Consider the following 19,476-nt stretch of genomic DNA (forward strand, 5'->3'; position numbering starts at 1 on the left):
ATGGTGGGGAAAAGCCAGAGTGCGTATGTGTGGATTGGATGTGAATGGTACCTGATGTGCATGTTGTTAAAAAAAAAGCCCGGATAGGCTGCCTGTGAGCTGAGAACCAAGAGGGTACGGCACCTGAAATTGGACATGAACGTGTCAGCACTGTGGACATCAGTTTTAGGGAATATGCAATTGTGGACAGTGTGTGGAGAATGTGTGCTTAATATAATGAGTATATAGGCTGGTTTGGGAAGACCTGTTTGTACAGATGAAGAATAAGTGCAAGCACATTGTTGAGTTACGGAAAATGCATAGAGCATGTTTAGGTGGGGCAAGTAAGTTGTGGGTGTGGTGTTAAGTGTGCAAGTTGGATATAGGGGCATGTATAGACTCTGGCATGGTGCATGCAAGGTGTAAAGAACACTTACAGGTGGAACAAGCTTCAGGTGTTGGCAGTATTGTTTTGTTTTGGAAAGTTGTTTTGCTATTTGTTTCCTTGACCCTGTTTTGGGCATGATGTTCAATAGCTGATTGCAAAAGATTTTGCGCGTGTAACTAAAGAACATTGACGATCCATATATTTCTGTGTTTGATTAACAGAAGTGAAATTTTCAGTTTTATCCAGCATATTGTCCATTGCTTTAGCTTGTTTGCTAGTCATCAAATATGTTAGCCTCTGTTAAAACATTGGGAAGCTTCATCAACTGGGCAAAGTACTAAAATCAATCAACAGCAGACTAATGACGCAATAACCACTGATCTGTTTAGTATTGAATGAAGTCTTGGTAAGGTTCTTGCTGTATTAATGCTTTAGTAGATACCCAGTTCTATCTTGCTGTACACAATGTTCTTAATCAATTGTATACCCTCAATTTGAGTTTTTCTGTTTGCCAGTGTTCACTCCTCCCGTCCTGAAGATGTTGGCTGATTACTGCAGTATGGTTCCATGGATGCCAGTCATCCTTCAGTACCTTGCCTAAATGGCTACTATTCATTTGTGAGCCTGGATAATGAGTGTTGACAGGCTATGTGATATTGGGGGGGAGTTACTGCAGCAATGCTCAATCCTGTTTTCATCCAACATCCACATATTTGAGATGAGATGCTCAAAGGGATCATAAGAGATGCTCTATATTGTGACCTAGATACTAGATAGCGAAGGAGTCATCAGCGACATTCATCACGGCTTTTGGTGAAGAAGATCATGTCTTGCTAATTTGATCAAATTTTTTGAAGCAGTCACTAGCTTAGTAGATGAGGGTAGCCCGGTAGATGTAGTCTTCCTGGATTTTCAGAAAGCTTTTGATGAGGTACCTCACAATAGATTGCTCTACAAGATAGAATCTTGTGGAATTAGTGGGAAGCTGCTACAGGGGATTAAGAATTGGCTACATGCTGGTAGGCATAGAGTTATTATCAATGACTGTAGATCTGCTTGGAGACTAGTTTCCAGTGGTGTCCCACAGGAGGTGGTACTGTATGGGGGCATTTGCTTTTTACTATCTTTATTAATGCCTAGGTATAGAGGGAATGATCTGCAAGTTTGTGGATGATAAAAGATCTATGCAAGTGTTAGGACTGTGGAAGAGTGTAAACTACTTCAAGCAGATCTTGATGTGTTGGGGGAATGGGCCCATGTTTGGCAAATGGTATTTAACTTAGACGAGTGCAATATTATGCATGTGGGCAGGACCAATGTTTAATATATAAAAACTACAGGGAACAGAACTGAAGGCTGTGGAGAAAGAAAAAATCTTGTTATCGTAAAGAAAGAAAGACTTGTATTTATATAGCGCCTCAGGACATCCCAAAGCGCTGTACAGTCAACAAAGTACTTTATTTTTAAGTGTAGTCACTGTTGTAATTTAGGAAATATAGTTCATAACTATCTAAAGATTTCATGGTGTGGAGATGCCGGTGTTGGACTGGGGTGGACAAATGTAAGAAGTCACACAACACCAGGTTATAGTCCAACAGTTTTATTTGACATCACAAGCTTTCGGAGCGCTGCTCCTTTGTCAGGTGAAGTGGAGAGATGCATAAAGACACAGCTTATATAGTCAGAGAATAATGCCAGATGATTACAGGTAATCTTTCTAACTGCCATTTATCACACCTCGGCAGAGAGATAATCACAGCAATTATTCAAGATAAAATGGAACATACCATTTTGCCCTTGGTTAGGCCTTATTTGGAATGCTGTGTCCAGTTTTGATCCCCTCCATATCATTGTGGGTGATAATTGAGGCTTTGAAAAGGGTTCAGAGGAGGGTCACAAGATTGATTCCCAGTTTAAAACACCTCCGCTACCCAGATAGGCTTAAAAAGCTGGGTCTATATTCTTTAGTGAAGTGAAGGCTTGGGCAATTTGATTGAGGTCTATAAAATAATTAAAGGACTAAATTATGTTCACTGACAAATTATTTCAATTGGATAGTTTGGTGAGGACTAGGGGTTCTGTTTATAAGTTACAAAAGAGTAGAACTAGGTTATATGTTAGGTGGTTCTTTTCCCAGAGAATAGAAGACCTATGGAAGAAGTTGTCGGCATGGACGGTGAGTGCTGATTCACTGTATGCCTTTAAGGGGGTGCTGGACCAGTTCCTGGTGGTTTGGAGGTTGCGTAATGCGGACAGTAGGTGCCAAGTAATACAAGTCACGGTCAGTGTGGTCTCCTGGAGTAGTTTCGGTCGCCTGGGAGGGTTGGAGAGGAATTTTCCAGATTTGCCTCCTCTCCCAGGAGATTGCATGGCTCCTGCTGGGTAGGGAGTGTCTGAATTGTGATGCATAGGGCATCACGATTGTATGCCAGGCTAGATGGATTCTGGTCTTTTTCTGTCTGACATTTTTTTCTATGTTTCAATGCGCATATTTTCTAGCAAGGATCGCTCAGTAGTGATCAGAAATGAGAATCCTAGCTGGTTTTCCTTTTCCTAGCCTAAGGGCATTCTCAGCATCGCAATTACTACTCTGGGTGAAATCAGCTAACAATATGGATCAAGGATCAAATCTGGGCCCTTGTTAGTAACTGGCTCAACCATGGGGGCGTGCTGCAATATTTTAAAAATACTTGTGTTTGGAAAGCATAATTATGGTATATTGATTGATTTTGCAAATCTATTTGTAGCTTCACTGGAAACATCCCTTGTGTAATCATTATTGTATTTCCCTTTCCTTCTATTTCACAGACACTCAACAATAAGTTTTGCAGTATTGTGCAAAGCAGAAAATTCAGCCTCGAGAAATATAGTAACTAAATTCTTTCAAAACTAGAGTAGTTATTTGTGCACCAGAATGAGCAGTTCTTTGACGATGGTTAGATTATGATTATTACATTGTTCCAATTTTGACTGCTACACTTAAATTAAGCAACTAGGGACGGGCAATAAATGCCGGCCTTGCCAACGACGCTCACATCCAAAGAATGAATATTTAAAAAGAATGTTGATATTCAGTATTGTAATTGAAATGGTTGAACTGGAGCGGAGTGATCATTTATTTGTAAATGTGTGATTTGAGAAATTATTTTGTGCAACGTGGGACTCTTTGACTTTTCAACATCCGTTGGAGAGCCATCAAACATATCAGAAAATGACTTATTGGTATGTCCTTGTCAATAGAATGAAATAGAACTCTTCACATTGCAGTGGCAGTTCCATCATTGAGTATAACTGTGTGAGGTCAGTAGCTTTCATGACAGCAGATCAGCCATGTTGATGATGGAGGACTCACTTAGGATGTTTTAGCCACTGCTTCTCCGCTGGTTCAGATTTGTGGGTAAAGCCTTTCAGAAGACAGATTTATGAATGCATAAATCAAGAATGTAGTATGCAAAATATTTTTGTTTTTGAATGTGCAGATCTTTTGGGGTCCTTTTTTAAATAAAGCTTGTTAAGGGAAGGATGATGCACTGTGATTGGATTCTTGGAGATTATGGATGCGGCATTAAGTCACAGCTAATGACTTACACAATCCGTAGATCCTCACAGAATATGGCCATAATGATTAATAATGGTTGTCAAGCTCTGAGGTCAGTGATGGAAGGAATATTTGGAATGTTCTAAGTACATTTCTTTTGGCTGGATTGAAGGGCGGGTGGCGGGGAGGGGGAGGTAGTGCTCTGCAGTATGCTCCACAAAACAAACATATGCTGGATATTCATAATCTGCTGATTCTTACACCAATACTGTAGCATTGGTATGAATCTTCCGCAAGAAAGAATGTGCACTTTAACAACAAAGGATGCTGCAGTACAAGAGCCTGCTCATGCAGATGATACATTTGCAGCAGCAAGGGAAATTAGCCCATATCTTATTTCGGCATACATCTTCCCTAAAAGAGAATAGAGAAACCATACAGCTGAATTTATTTTCCATCATCAGATTTATTCCCGGAGAAAATCTATATTCTCGAGGACAATGTGGAAGACAGTGAAAGACCAAGAAAGGAGAATTCAGAAGAGCACCCACCATAGTTGTAGGTGCATATTCTTCAAAGCCAGACCAAGTGGTCATATGCAAATCTGGATTTAAAATATATGCCTTTTGTGCTTGTTACTTTGTTTATCATAGAAATTAGATATTTGTTTGTAAATAGCCTGTATGAATTGCATTAAATGTAATGAAAACAATACAAAATATTTAGTACAATTTATATTTACAACTATCTTGTCATGTATTCTATTTAGTGTTTATGTTTGCATTCTGAGATACCCAAATAGTCGTCATTGTGTGCTCAGTTAGTTAATTTCATGCTTTTTGTGTGTTTGGTGGCACAGCTGGAGGATTGAGTAGGATGTGCTATGGACCAGCTACGTGCTTCAGGGCATTAAATTACTACCTCATAGGGTATACTGTACTGGCTTCTGTCCTCCGCTAAATGGGTATGTGACTTGGACTTGCCACCGACAGGCTAGGTGCTGACGAGAGTTTTCATTCTGGCTGACGTTTTCAAGCATTCCAATATTGGGGTTGGAGGAGCTTCCAGGCTGAGAGCAGTCTGGATACCGATCCAAATATTGGCTATCCTATATGCATCAGAGACTTAAAGCTGTTATATCATCAAGATGGAGTGAACCTGGCAATGAATATTTTTTCAGTACTTGTGGCCTTTGTTGTCTTAAAATTTTAAAGAATATATCTGCATATATTGGCTTCACTGGGAGTGTTATGTGCTCAGACACTGGAACATACTCTTATGCTTACACTTGTGGCCATGGAGGGAGTGCAGCGAAGATTCACCAGACTGATACCTGGGATGGCAGGAATGATGTATGAAGAGAGATTGGGTCGATTAGGCTTATATTCGCTAGAATTTAGAAGAATGAGAGGGGATTTCATTGAAACTTATAAAATTCTAATAGGACTAGATGCAGGAAGGATGTTACCGATGGCGGGGGAGTCCAGAACCAGGGTCACAATCTAAGGATAAGGGGTAAGCCATTTAGGACTGAGATGAGGAGGAATTTCTTCACCCAGGGAGTGGTAAACCTGTGGAATTCTCTACCACAGAAGGCAGTAGAGGCCAATTCATTAAATATATTCAAGAAGGAATTAGATATATTTCTTAAGGCTAAAGGGATCACTGGATATGGGGAGAAAGCAGGGACTGAATTTGGATGATCAGCCATGATCTCATTAAATGGCAGAACAGGCTCGAGGGGCCGAATGGCCTACTCCTGCTCCTATCTTCTATGTTTCTATGATAAACAGTGGTGTTGCTGCTGGTTCTTAGTGATGCATGAGTTGCCCCTTTGAATCCTTGATGTTCCAGGCTGATTTGTAGAAATAGAAATCTTAAAGAACTTCATGATGAATTTACAGTAGAACATTTGTATGTTATCAGATTAGTACACACATGCATTGTCAAATGGTAAATTATATAGATTTGTAGTGAACAAAATATTTTGCGTGCTATCTGTTGGAGCAACCTCATAACTTTTGATGCCAGTACTGTAACTCCTTCATTGTTTGAAATTTGTGACTTTGCTATCTCTCCTCACCAAGTATAGTTCCCATATCTCGCACTGTTTTCCCTTGATTGACCGCCAATTAAGGGAAAGCCGGTTGCAGAGAATATATGACATTTCGATGAATTGTCATCGTTTGACAGCTCTGTGAAGTTGTCAAACAGTGACATTCTCTGTAGTTTGATGAGGTCTTGAATTCAAGACCTCGTCAAACGTCTTTCTTTTGCAGAAATGAGATGGTTGTTGCACTGGAGAATGCGACGGCCATCTGTCCTCTCTACCGCGGAGGTGCGAGACTCTCCGCATACCCACTGACTGAAGCCTGCAGGAAGAAACAAAAGTAAGTACACTTTTTCTAACACTTTGCACTTACCTCATACTCCCCTCTCCACACTTGCACCCATCACTCACCTCCACAGCACACTTTTGGACCCCTCAGACCCCCGCAGACCCACTACTCGCCTCGCCTTGCTGGCGGGTTTTGGAGCCTTCGGGAAGCCCGCACTTGTGAGGGCAAAAAGGGAATAATCCTATTTTCTGCCTGTTAACTACCTGTTAACAGGCATAAAGTGGATGTAATCCCTTCTCGCCTCCAAGGAGAAGGGACCCTATGTGGGACGGCTACCCGCCTCCTGGCAAGATGGCATGGGGGGTGGGTTGGGCATCCGCCCCCAAATTCTGCCATTTTCCCGGCAGAATCGCCCCCTATGTTTCAGGTCGATGACCTTTCATCCGAACTGGAAAAAGTTAGATGTAACAGATTTTAAGCAAGTGCAGGGGCAGGGAAAGGGGGAGGAGAGGAAAGAACAAAAGGGAACGTCTGATGAGAGGCAGGAGTGATTAAATGACAAACTGTATGATTGTACAAAGCAAAAGGAGATGGTAATGGGACAAGTAAAGAAACAAAAGATGGGTCGAGATGAGGTGTAAATACGGATGCCAGAATTATCAAAAGTTGCCATCTGAAAAAAGTTGGGGCAGAGGTTATGGTCTACCGTTTGTCATTTAATTACTTCTGCCTTCCACCCTATCCGAGACCTTCCTTTTTGTTCTTTCCTCCCCTCCCCCTTTCCCTGCCCCTGCACGTGCTTAAAATCTGTTACATCTCTAACTTTTTCCAGTTCTGACAAAAGGTCATTTGATCTGAAACATTAACTCTGTTTCTCTCTCCACAGACACTGCCTGACCGGCTGAGTATTTCCAGCATTTTCTGTTTTTATTTCTGATTTCCAGCGTCTGCTGTATTTTGCTTTTGACTGACACTTACTTTATAGGTGCTCACATGAATATCTTATACAGGAAACTTTGTGTTATCCGGAGGCTAAGTGTCCGGCAAGCTCGAGCCACCGGCAAAAATCAGGAGCCGTTTTGTTAGGTTTTTTTCTTCTCGTGGCTTTTTTTTCCCCAACAGTCAGGCTCTGGAAAGTCTCTCTGAAGCTGTTGCTAAGCTACAGAGACACTTCCGAGGTACGGGCCGACTGTTTAGAAACTGTTGCTAAGCAACAGTGTTTGTTGTCAGATACGGAGATGAAAAGCTCCGTATGCTTCAACATTAACGCTGGTGTGTCCGGCAGTTTTGAGGGAACGGCAACAGGTCGGTGCCAGATAGCACAAAGTTTCCCGTATGTCACTTCTAATATTTTCCTGATGTTCAAAAATGTAATTGCAAAAATTGTTTAAGTGACTGAAACCAAATGATCCTGTCATGATTAATTATACTAGTTTTATATTATTTGATATTTTAGTAAGTAAATTAATAGTGTATATAGGTTAGAGCTGAGTTGTAGATATAAAATTGGTCCCAGGCTTGCTTTGTGGCAATATATACACAAGTCATATGATTTGATGTAAAGCTTCACAATCCCATTGTCTGAATTGAAAGACTTTATCTATTCTAGAGATTGTAAAAAACCGCAAAGCTGCTTCTGAAACCTGTTAGCCTGTCACTTGGAAATCTTTGTTTACTTTTATTCATTTATTGTAAACTCAACCTCCATTCATCACCTTATTGCAGCTTTTAGTGCTGAGGTCCTGTGTACCACTAAAAGCTACCTCATGTGTTTTTGTTTGAATACATCTTTCTATGATTAAGTCATGTACAGTATGTCCACTATAGGTTGGTATTTCAAACTTATGGGGAATAGCAATATTTTGTTGGTGCCCTTCTAGTATTGCTCCCCTCTTTTCCCCCCCCCCCCCCCCCAACATTGTGACGTCCTTCTTATTTTGTATTTTAATTTTATTTTTCTTATTTCTCCTAGACGCGCACACTCAGAGAGTGTGACTACCTTTCTTGTATGAAGGCCTTTAATATTAGCTGTACACCAGTATCTGTGTACCTCTGTATGCATCTAAGTGATTTGTGACCATTTATGTATCATGATTGATCATGTATCAGCAAATTCATAATAATAAAAAAGTTGAAGTTAACAAGACATGAAAAATGTAGAGGATGTTAAGTTTTTTTTGTCATCAGTCCTGATGACAACAATTGCCATTTAATGGACAGTATTAACCTGTCTTAATAAACACCTGTAATTGTCAGCCACATATGATCGAAAACCTCTGGAGAAAAAAACCCTATCGGCTTCATTGTAAGAAAACCAGAGCAGAACAGTTATAATATTTCGGTTCCAATTTCAGTGCGGAAATAAAATAGAAATTGCCACAGAGACCAAAATGGCTACTTCAGCTTGTAGTAAAGAAATTCATGACAATATGAATTTTTCTGACACACAGACTGACCAAAAGGCAGATGTAAGAGAAGTAGATGTTTTGTACTGAAATATAACGGGGGCTATACAGTATTGTAGAAAAGAACACTAGCAATTTAAGTACCAGAAGTTGTGAGCTGATCTTCAAAGTTTTATCTGGAAGCAGGTTCTAAGAAAAGTGGCAAATAAGGTGATTAACTGTTGCAGCATGTCTGACCACTTCTACAAAAATATGAAGATTGTGAGATCATTGGTGCAAGAAAGATAGAGATTTGGTCAAATAGAGATTATCTGCGAGCAAAATCTGGTTCTTCAGTTTTGTAAAATATATGCCTGTAATTTGCGGTCAGTGGCGATGCAACGGCGATTGCCACTCAGCTCGAAGAAAGCTGCCGACAGAGATCTCGCGATCTTTGTGGCGTTCTCTGTGGTGAAAACTTGAGGTTTCTCAATGTATAATTGATTGTAGCACTGCGAATGGGGGATCCCTAGTGCGGTGAAGCAATGACATCATCAAGCTGTCTAAGCAGCCAATCACAGTGAAGAATTTTCACATACAGCAAACCAGGAAATAGAAAGCATCTTTTATCCTCACTTTTTAAAAATGTTAGAGAGCGAAATAAAGATTGGGACTTTCACATTGGCTTAAGGTAGAAGCTGAAATATGAAGAAACTGTTTTTTAAAAAAAAAAAAAACTTTAAAACATTTTAAAATTGTAATTTTTATCATTATGGAGGAATGACATTCTACAAATATAAAAATCAGTTTTTCAGGGCCAGAACAGTTGTTTAGCAGTCAATATGCTGTTAAAACCCCAGTTACATCCATTCCAACAAGGATTAACATTTAATGGAGTATTTAATAGTGATATTAGCACAGAAAAGCTCAAGTTTTCATCAGTTTCACTGATTCCCGGCTGTGGGGTGGAGGGCCCACAGCGCAGTTTGTGTCGTAGCCGTGAATGACTGCGGTCAGTTTCAGAGGAGTAACGTCTATGATCGGTGACGGTTTGCCATCATTTCCCACTGCAAAATCCGGGCCAAACTGTGGCGCTTTTTATTTGTGTATCTTGGCATCAACTGTGGCAAATCTTCCACAGTTGATGCCAAAATACAAAAATAAAAATGACGCGTTAGATCTTGTGAAATATAACCCAAGACTTGGTTGTTGGGGATAGGAACAAGCTGTTGCACACTGATTTTTATTTTAAATAGGCAATGATATTACAGCTTCATCAGATTGAAAGTCCATACTCTGTTAACTGTATTGCAAATCAAAATGCATGGATGATTTGACGGCTGTTCAAAGGCACACTGAAAATTATCATGTCTTATTTTGTAGATAATTCTACCTTTTTACTTGTATCTTGACATGATTAATGTTGAACTGTGGATATTTCCGTATTCTGAATACAATATGTGGACTGGGGCACAATGTAAATTTTATATTCTGCAAGAGTTTGCTCTTGGGTGGCCCACAATGCTTTAACTGAATCTAACAACGTCATTTCAAGATGAGCAAAAAAAGTGCTGTTGGAAATGCTGCTTCATGTGTTAACTTAGTTATGGGGAAAACCTAAATGAACACAATTCGGAAACATTGATTTCAGTGGCTGATTCTTTGTTGCAAATACGAGCGATCCTTCAAACATAGCACAGAAAATGCACAAATGAGAAAGATCCAGGAAATGCTGCAGACAAATAGCTTTGGGGATACGAATGCTTCTGCTATTGATGGATTTTTAGACTGGTGTGGTGCAGTGGAGAATGACTAGGAACAATGATTGATCATGGTTCTTATCCAAGATCAGGAAGAAGACCGAATGTCTTCCAGAGGTTTAAACTATAGACGGTAGTGGTAAGACCAGAAAACCTCAACACACTGTGGGATAATGGGTACAAGCACTGTGTTTGAAATTCCTTCATTTGTTATATTAGCAGAGGCATTGACCAATTTTAAAATTAATTTTAAAATTGGTTAATGCCTCTTCTAAAATAGCAGTTAGGAATTTCTGACAAACAAGTCTTTGCATCCATTATCCCACAGTGTAATTTCAAGGTAAAAATCATTCATCAAATCATTTAAGCTAGGAGTGAATCGTTATCTTGCTTTGCAAGTGGATTAGTTTTGGTACAAATTTATTAGTATTAATTTGTTCCGCAGTATGGGTGCTATGCTGTACTTGAGGTAATATAAAGCATAATTCGTTTCTGTAGCAATATAATTTAAAACCACGTGGATAGAATAACTTGTACTGGAAGGGACTAAATTAAGAGAGCTGGGAGTGCATCGCAAATTGACTTTAATGAACTGCAGTAAAGCAATACTTTTGGTTTCATTTAAATGTATAATTACTGCAAATTTGTCTTTTTTGCCTTACTCACACTATGAAGACTATCTTAAACAAAGAAGTAAATACTTGACAGTTAATAGTTTGTGGCATTTTTAGTTAATAGCTTATAAGGACTACCTTTGGTCAATTGTTCACAGATGTCCTATATCTTACTACGCAATGAAGAAACACATAGCAATTGGGTCAATTAATATATACCCCTTCACTCAAATGGGCCTGCCAATTATTGACGTGACATGTTTTCTGTTGTCAGCACTCAACTGTGATCTAAGTTAATTTTAGTTAAGGGTGGCCTTTAATTTTCACAACTCTAGGGAAGGGATAGTTAAAACTATATGCAACTTTATAATATGACATAAAGAGGCAGTATGCCAAGTTGATTACTTTTTTCAATACTTTGTTCAATTTCTTTAGTAGATGGTGTAGTGTATGTACTTTGCAGAAGGAACTATATTCTGCAGCCCCTGTATACTGCAGTACCAGTAGTGACCACCCCTGTATATAAGCCTGTGTAGTAACTTTGTATAGTAGTTCCAGTTTTGTCTCCACTCAATAAAGACCTGTTGTAACCAACTCCTGCAGTCCGTGTCTCAATTACACACAGACATAATACTGGCGACGAGCAGATCCGAACTTACCTACAGTTCTGCACCACCTCATGGGGATCCATCCCTGAAGCGAAGTTATTAGAGGTCGAGGCCAGAAGGAAGAAAGAAAAAAAAACAAACGGAAGAAACGGGCGTCGACCGTGGGCAACCGCCTCTGATCCATCGGAGTTGAAGATTTGCAGGAGAGGCTGTCGAGAGCGGGGCTTGGTTATCCTGTCGATGGTGTTCCAGCTAATCGGGCTGGTGGCAGGTAGTACACTGATCCATCCTGGGCTGCGGCGGGCTAGGGCTAGAGCTCGATCGGGTGGCTTTTCAACGGGGCCGAGCAGTGTTGTCGGGAAGAGGAGAGAGAGAGGGTGGAGCACGCAGGGCGCGGCCGGTGCTATGAAGCCGGACAGCGTACAGACCCGAGAAGAGGGAGGAAAGTGTCCCATAGGGTTGCTCTGACGACGGGAAAATAAAAGAAATTAGAAGGGTAGAAAGCCGCGAGGAGCTGCAGTTTGCCACGGGAACCGCGGAGAGCGGCGTTAGCAGCAGCGCGGGGGGGAAGTGCGCGAAGACCATAGGGCGTCTCCATCAAGGCATAAAATGCCAGCAACAGCGCTAGTAGCAGCGGAGAAGATGGAAAGCGCGGGAGGCACCATCTTAATCCAGCGGGGAAGAAGGCAAAGCGCGGGAGGCGCCATCTTAGATTTCCAAGATGCCGAAGACTGGCAATATCACTGCCTTCGATAATGCAATAGAAGACTGGACCATGTATGTGGAAAGAGTCGAAGTATATTGCAAGGCAAACTAAGTAGCCGATGAGAAAAAGGCATCGGTTCTACTAAACTTAGTGGGCGCAAGAACGTACGACCTATTGCGGAACCTGATCACTCCAGCCAAACCCATGGCGAAGAGTTTTAACGAAATTGTTGCTATCCTACAGGAACACCTAAATCCTACACTGCTGCTGATAGCAGAAAGATTTAAATTCCACAGGAGAAATCGGCATAAAGATGAGAGCAATGCTGATTACCTTACAGAACTACGCAAGCTATCCAAGCACTGCCAGTTCGGAGCAGGACTGACAGATACTCTACGGGACAAATTTGTCTGTGGACTCCTGAGTGAAGGAACCCAGAAGAGGTTACTCTCAGAGAAAGAGCTGACGCTAGATAAGGCTTTCAGCGTGGCAGTATCGTACGAAGCAGCAGCAAGGGGAGCTGTGGAAATACAGCAAAAGCCACAAGAATACGGCACCCACGAAATGATACGGGGATTTGAAAAATGTTACCGCTGCGGCAGAACAACCCATGACCAGCAGGACTGCTGGTCCAAGGACAAAATATGCAGGCAATGCAGAAAGATGGGACACATTGCACGAGTTTGCAGGTCTGGGAAGAAGACTAACGACAACAAAAAGGCTACTAAGGAACAGTACAGGAAAGTACAAAAGATGACGGACAGTAGTTCCGAAGACCAGATGAGCGATAGTGAATCCGGGAACAAGAGACGAAGCTGTCTCAAACTTCACAACGTAATCGCAAAAGAGGATCACCGAACCATTTGGGTCACCCTCACGATAGCAGGGTCCCAAGTCAAAATGGAATTGGATACAGGATCAGCCCTGACCGTCATGAATCGACGAGACTACGAGCGGCTATTCTCGCACATACCCTTGAAAGACACATCCATTGTCTTGAAGACGTATACGGGGCAGAAAGTATACCCCAGAGGGAAAATAAGGGTGCCTGTCGAATACAACGGCAAGGAAATACAGAAATTGTATCTGTACATACTGCAAGATGGTGGACCACCGTTATTGGGACGTGAATGGATCAGAAAGATAAGTTTAGACTGGCACTCCATTCAGGCACTGACGGTGGCTGGTAAAAAGGATGACGACGTCACACCTGGACGATTGTCAAAAATCTTAGCTAACGCCAAAGAGGTATTTCAACAAGAACTGGGAACTCTTAAAGGCATAACCGCCTCGATTAAAAATAGAAGAGAATGCAATTCCCAAGTTTTTCAAAGCAAGACCGGTACCGTATGCAATTCGCCCAGCTGTCGAGGCAGATCTGGAGAATGCAGGCGTGTTATCTAAGGTAGACTGGAGCGAGTGGGCGACACCCATCGTTCCTGTCATGAAGAAAATGTTAAACAATAAGTCTGAGGAGCCAAGGAAGGTTCGCATCTGTGGGGACTTCAAGGTGACGGTGAACCCAGTCCTTCACACAGTACAATATCCTCTCCCGAGGATAGAAAATATTTTCGCCTCACTATCTGGAGGGAAGCGTTTTACAAAAATTGACCTAGCACAAGCATATTTGCAGATGGAGGTTGAAGAATCCTCTAGGAAGTATCTCACGATAAACACTCACAAAGGTCTTTACCTGTATCATCGACTGGTATTCGGAGTAGCATCAGCTCCGGCGATATGGCAAAGAGCGATGGAACAAGTCCTGCAAGGGATTCCGGGGACTCAGTGTTACTTGGACGACATCCTAGTGACCGGTGAAGATGACGGTGAACACCTTGCCAACCTAGAGCAGGTGCTCACTAGACTAAGAGAACATGGGCTACGAGCCAATCGCCCCAAGTGCGAGTTTTTTAAGAAACACATATCGTATTGTGGCCACGTGATTGATGAAGAGGGGTTACATAAGTCCCCTGACAAAATTGAAGCAGTAGTTAAGGCTCCAGCGCCTGAAAATGTGTCGCAACTGAGGTCATTCCTCGGATTGGTGAATTACTACCATAAGTTTTTGCCGAATTTGTCCACAATTCTGCACCCACTGAACGCCCTGCTACAAACTGGAGTAGCATGGAAATGGAGCAATGAATGTAAGTGGGCCTTTCAGAAGAGTAAAGACCTAATCACTTCAAGCGAAGTATTGGCTCACTACAACCCATCACTACCGATAAGACTGGCGTGTGATGCGTCTCCCTACGGCATTGGAGCGGTACTGTCACAAATTCCTTGATGGTTCAGAGAGGCCGATAGCTTTTGCGTCACGCTCGTTAACTTCAGCCGAGCGTAACTACGCCCAGATTGACAGAGGCCCTCAGCCTGGTGTGGGGGGTGAAGAAGTTCAATCACTACCTGCACGGTCAGAAATTTACTCTACTAACTGATCATCAACCTCTTGAATCCATTTTCAACCCTCAGAAGGGTGTCCCGATAATGACAGCACAACAGCTACAGAGGTGGTCCCTTTTCCTAGGGGCACACCAATATGACATCGAGTACAAAGGAACTAAACAGCATGGGAATGCTGATGGATTGTCGCGCCTACCGTTGCCGATGGTGGAAGAAGCACCTGCAGTGGATCCTGTGGAGATATTCCACTCGACCATAGTCGAATGTCTACCTGTGACGAATGCAAACATAGAAAAGGAACCACGAAATGACCCGACACACTCCTGGGTCTATGATTTAACGGTGAAGGGATGGCCAGCACATGGCGAACCACTGTTGCCAGCATTCTCGCCGAGAAGAGAACATCTGTCAGTGTGCAGAAGAACCTTGATATGTGGATCCAGAGTAGTAATTCCACCCAAATTGAAGGATAGAGTGCTCAATGAGCTTCATGAGGGTCATCTGGGAGGGGTAAAAATGAAGAACTTAGCCAGAGCGTTTGTGTGGTGGCCGGGAACCGATAGAGAAATCGAAGAGATGACCAAGAGCTGTACAGGATGCCAGAAGGTCCAAAATTCCCCACCACAAGCCCCTCTACATCCATGGGAGTGGCCCTCATCTCCATGGCAAAGGGTGCACATTGATTTTGCTGGTCCATTTATGGACTCGATGTTTTTAATTGCAGTGGATGCACATTCAAAGTGGCCAGAGGTAATAAAAATGTCCTCAACCACCACAGAAAAAACTATCACAGTCTTACGAACCATATTCGCCAGAAATGGGCTGCCTGAACAGATTTGCTCCGACAATGGACCACAGTTTGTGTCTGAAGAGTTCCGGAGGTTCTTAAAGAACAATGGTGTTAAGCATTACACATCCGCCCCATATCATCCAGCCACCAATGGATTGGCTGAGAGGTTCGTTCAAACATTCAAGAAGGCTATCAAGGCAATGTGTAATGAAGACATACCCCTACAACACAAGGTGGATAACTTCTTGTTTGCCTACCGGAATGCGACACATGCGGTTACCAACCAAACTCCAGCCATGATGTTCTTCAATCGAAGACTACGATGCCGCTTGGATTTGGTTAAGCCAAACATCAGAAGAGATGTGGAGAACAGGCAGTTTCAGAATATGAATGAAAGGCCGACCAGGAGTTTTAAGATAGGTCAACCAGTTTTGGCCCGGGACTACCGCACAGAGAAATGGCAGCCAGGAACGATCTGTACACGGCAAGGACCTCTAATGTATACCGTGGACGTTGGAGAGAGCATTGTAAGACGCCATGCTGACCAGATTCTAGAGTCACTGGAAAACGTCAATTCCACACCACGATCCGATACACCTGGTGATGAAACCGAAGTACCAATTGCATCTACCTCAGAATCGGGAATATTGGAAGCAGACGAACCCAACAACGACGTTGATTCCGAATCAACTCTGCCAGAAGAACCTGATGCCCCAAAGAGGCGTTATCCAGACAGAATCAGGAAGCCTCCTCAAAGACTGAACTTTTAATTGCTTAACTTCAGCTAATGTATATGACAACTGTAATTGTAAATATGTTATTTAATTATTAATCGAATGTTATGTACTGTTTAGCTAAAAGGGGAGGAATTGTAGTGTATGTACTTTGCAGAAGGAACTATATTCTGCAGCCCCTGTATACTGCAGTACCTGTAGTGACCACCCCTGTATATAAGCCTGTGTAGTAACTTTGCATAGTAGTTCCAGTTTTGTCTCCACTCAGTAAAGACCTGTTGTAACCAACTCCTGCAGTCCATATCTCAATTGCACACGGACATAATAGATGGAGAGACTGATAATCACAGAAAGTGACAGTTTAAGATTACATTTTACTCCAGTCTGATTAAGATTTTATTTAGAATGTAAATTGAAACTTCTGTACAGAAAATCCTTTTTTGCTTGCATTTTGTTCCTTTTTGGCATTCTGACAGCTCAGTTTTGATGTACAGCCTGGTTATTGATGGTGGATACCGCATTTGCTATTTTCCTCCTGGATGTCAACTGCTGGCAGCATGCAGCCAATTTGCTGTGCAAAGGGGGCGATTTTAACACTACTCGCTCAGCAGAAACCTGGTGGGTGGGCAGTTAAAATCGCACTGGCTCTTGCCTGTCTGAAAGCCGCCATGATTACAACATCTGCAAGTTTAACCTACTCTCGATCACAACATCTGCAAGTTTAATCTACTTTCCAGAGCCAACAGTGTACTTCTTTACATATGCATGTTGTAGCCCAATGACGTAATCACCCAGAGAGTGGTGAACCTGTGGAATTCTCTACCACACAAGGCAGTTGAGGCCAACTTATTAAATATATTCAAGGAGTTGGATATATTTCTTGAGGCTAAAGGGATATGGGGAGAAAGCAGGGACAGGGTACTGAATTTGGATGATCAGCCATGATCTCATTAAATGGCGGAACAGGCTCGAGGGGCCTACTCCTCCTATCTTCTATGTTTCCAGGCAATGTTTGAAATCCATCGAGTTCCAATTAGAAAATCCTGTTTTCTTTGGTTTAAAAAGTCTATTTATGCAAACTGTCTTGTAACCAGGGCTCCAAACACTTACTAATGTAAAAGAATACTCAAGATTTAAAAAGACATGAGTACAAAAAATGATTAGAGTAACTGCGTCCTTCATTGTCAATTAATCATGGACGAGCTGGATTGAAGCTATTAAGATATTGCTGTGGTGAAATGATATAATTTGGATTAAAAGCAGTTGGTAGAGGACAGACTGCATTAGCACTGTTTTGCTTCAATAATAAAGAAAAGCAAAAGGAGAAACATTCAGTTGTTGAGAATCATTGATCTTAATAGTCATTAGACACATTTTGATTTTTATGCTAGATGTTCTTGGACTCTGAGTTCCCCTCCTCCTCCTGTAAACATGAACCAGTGCGGCTTTACCTGCATAATATCTAGATAAATGTATAAGGGATCAAATGGAGAACCTTTATATCACTATAATAATTTGGTTTATTGGAATATATCGTACTGTCATATGACTTCCTTGACATTGGATGGCAGAACAGTATACACTGGCACACCATAGCTCAGGCTATAAATCAACAGACATTTATTTAACATCAGATAGTTAAGTAATTTAGTACAAACAATATATTTACAGTAGTTACACACTTTACTATTCTTCTTGAAATGTCAAAGCAAAAAAATGCTTCTCCTGCACTAGCCCTCAAAATAAATCTGATCCTTGAAATATGATCATCCACTTCTTGTATGGCGAAATGCGAAATGCTATCATAGCCTTTCTTTAGCCCAGCATCTTTAATGGCTTCAGACTGACTGTTAACTGGGAGAAAATGATTTTCAAAAACCATTCAAAATCGATATTTCAGAGCTGTTTCTCTCATAACTACATTAGATGTTCACATTGTTGATGGCATTGGACAGTGCAACCAAGAGCAGGAACTTGCCACAAAGCTGAGCTGCAGGTGTGAATCACAACAATTTCCAGTTCTAACAAATCTATTTCATTAATGGTCAATGAAGTTTTTGTTTAAAATTATAGAAATCGAAGAATTAGGAAGAAAGCTTAAAGGAATGTGCTGGAAAATATGTTTTTATTTATCTTATTTCTTTTAAAAGACTAGTTAAAAATATAACATTTTCTACACCAGCCATTCATGTTGCTTTTCTAAAGTAAGATTGCTAATTTACTGGCAAATGTGCATATTCACAATGAGTTTTGTGTTGCGAGTCCACAGTTGCTGAGAACTGATTTGAAAGACTGTTCAATTTTATTTCATGTAGAAGACTTGCAGTTGGCAGAGAGCATGCTCTCTCCCCATCAGGCTGGGTCTGCTTCAAATCCAGGTCCTTGAGCTGAAAAACATAATAACTGTGCCACCTAGTCCTGTTTTATTTTCAGCTTACTACTTTTTTGTATTGGTTTGACACCACAATCAATTAAAATGCATATTTACTTGGAGGTTTATGGTTTGCATTGAAACGGTGTTGGTCTTCACTAATCCTCCTAAGCTGCTGCTTTTTGGTAGACTAGATTTCCTTTTTAGTTAGCTATGTACTCTGTCTACTTTTCACCTTTGTTGTTTTAGATCACTTAAGTAAACTACTGCAGAAGGGCTCTCAAGTAATGTACAAATGTGCTGCTGGATGCTATGGGAAAATTGTTGATAATGTTGATATTGTTTCGCCCTGGGGTTCATCCACGGAACTGTAAGCTTTGATGCCTTCCTAGTAAGAATGCTAATATTTTCATGTTGGACTCGCCGTTTTCTTCATATATTTTCAATGCAGATCTAGTTAGGTTATGGTCACTTGCACAAATGATCTCCAAGCTTCAGGTTGCTTTCTTGTCCTGCTTTATTATGCAGAATTAGATCTAGCACTGAAGTCTTCCTTGTTGGACGTGCAATGTATTGATTAAGGAAACCTTTGTGATGCATTCTAGGATTCTAGAAGCCCTTGCCTCTTTTGATCATAATTTGATGTCATGTCCCAGTCTACCTTTAGGACAGTTAAAATTCCTCAGTATTGAGACATTTTACTACTACGCGCCTCTGAATTATTTTCAATTTCTTTCCAATTATTCAGTGGTCTATAATGCACTCCCCAATATCGGCTCTGCGTGATTCAATCCAGCCAGCGTCTGCCTAACCACCAAGCTTTTCTTGCTATGCCTGTAATTGTGTCTTTATTTAATAAGGCAAT

The 19,476-nt window shown here is 41.4% G+C and overlaps 1 protein-coding gene across 3 annotated transcripts in view; it reads left to right on the forward strand.

The window, feature by feature from the left end:
- The window catches only part of LOC147101722 (disabled homolog 2-interacting protein-like), an 824,147-nt gene that overhangs the window by 986 nt on the left and 803,685 nt on the right, over window positions 1–19,476 (forward strand). The window lies entirely within an intron of this gene.

The sequence above is a fragment of the Somniosus microcephalus genome, chromosome 23 (genome assembly GCF_052327205.1).
Source record: "Somniosus microcephalus isolate GS21.2 chromosome 23, FLI_Smic_1.0, whole genome shotgun sequence".
NCBI classification, from domain to species: Eukaryota; Metazoa; Chordata; class Chondrichthyes; order Squaliformes; family Somniosidae; genus Somniosus; species Somniosus microcephalus.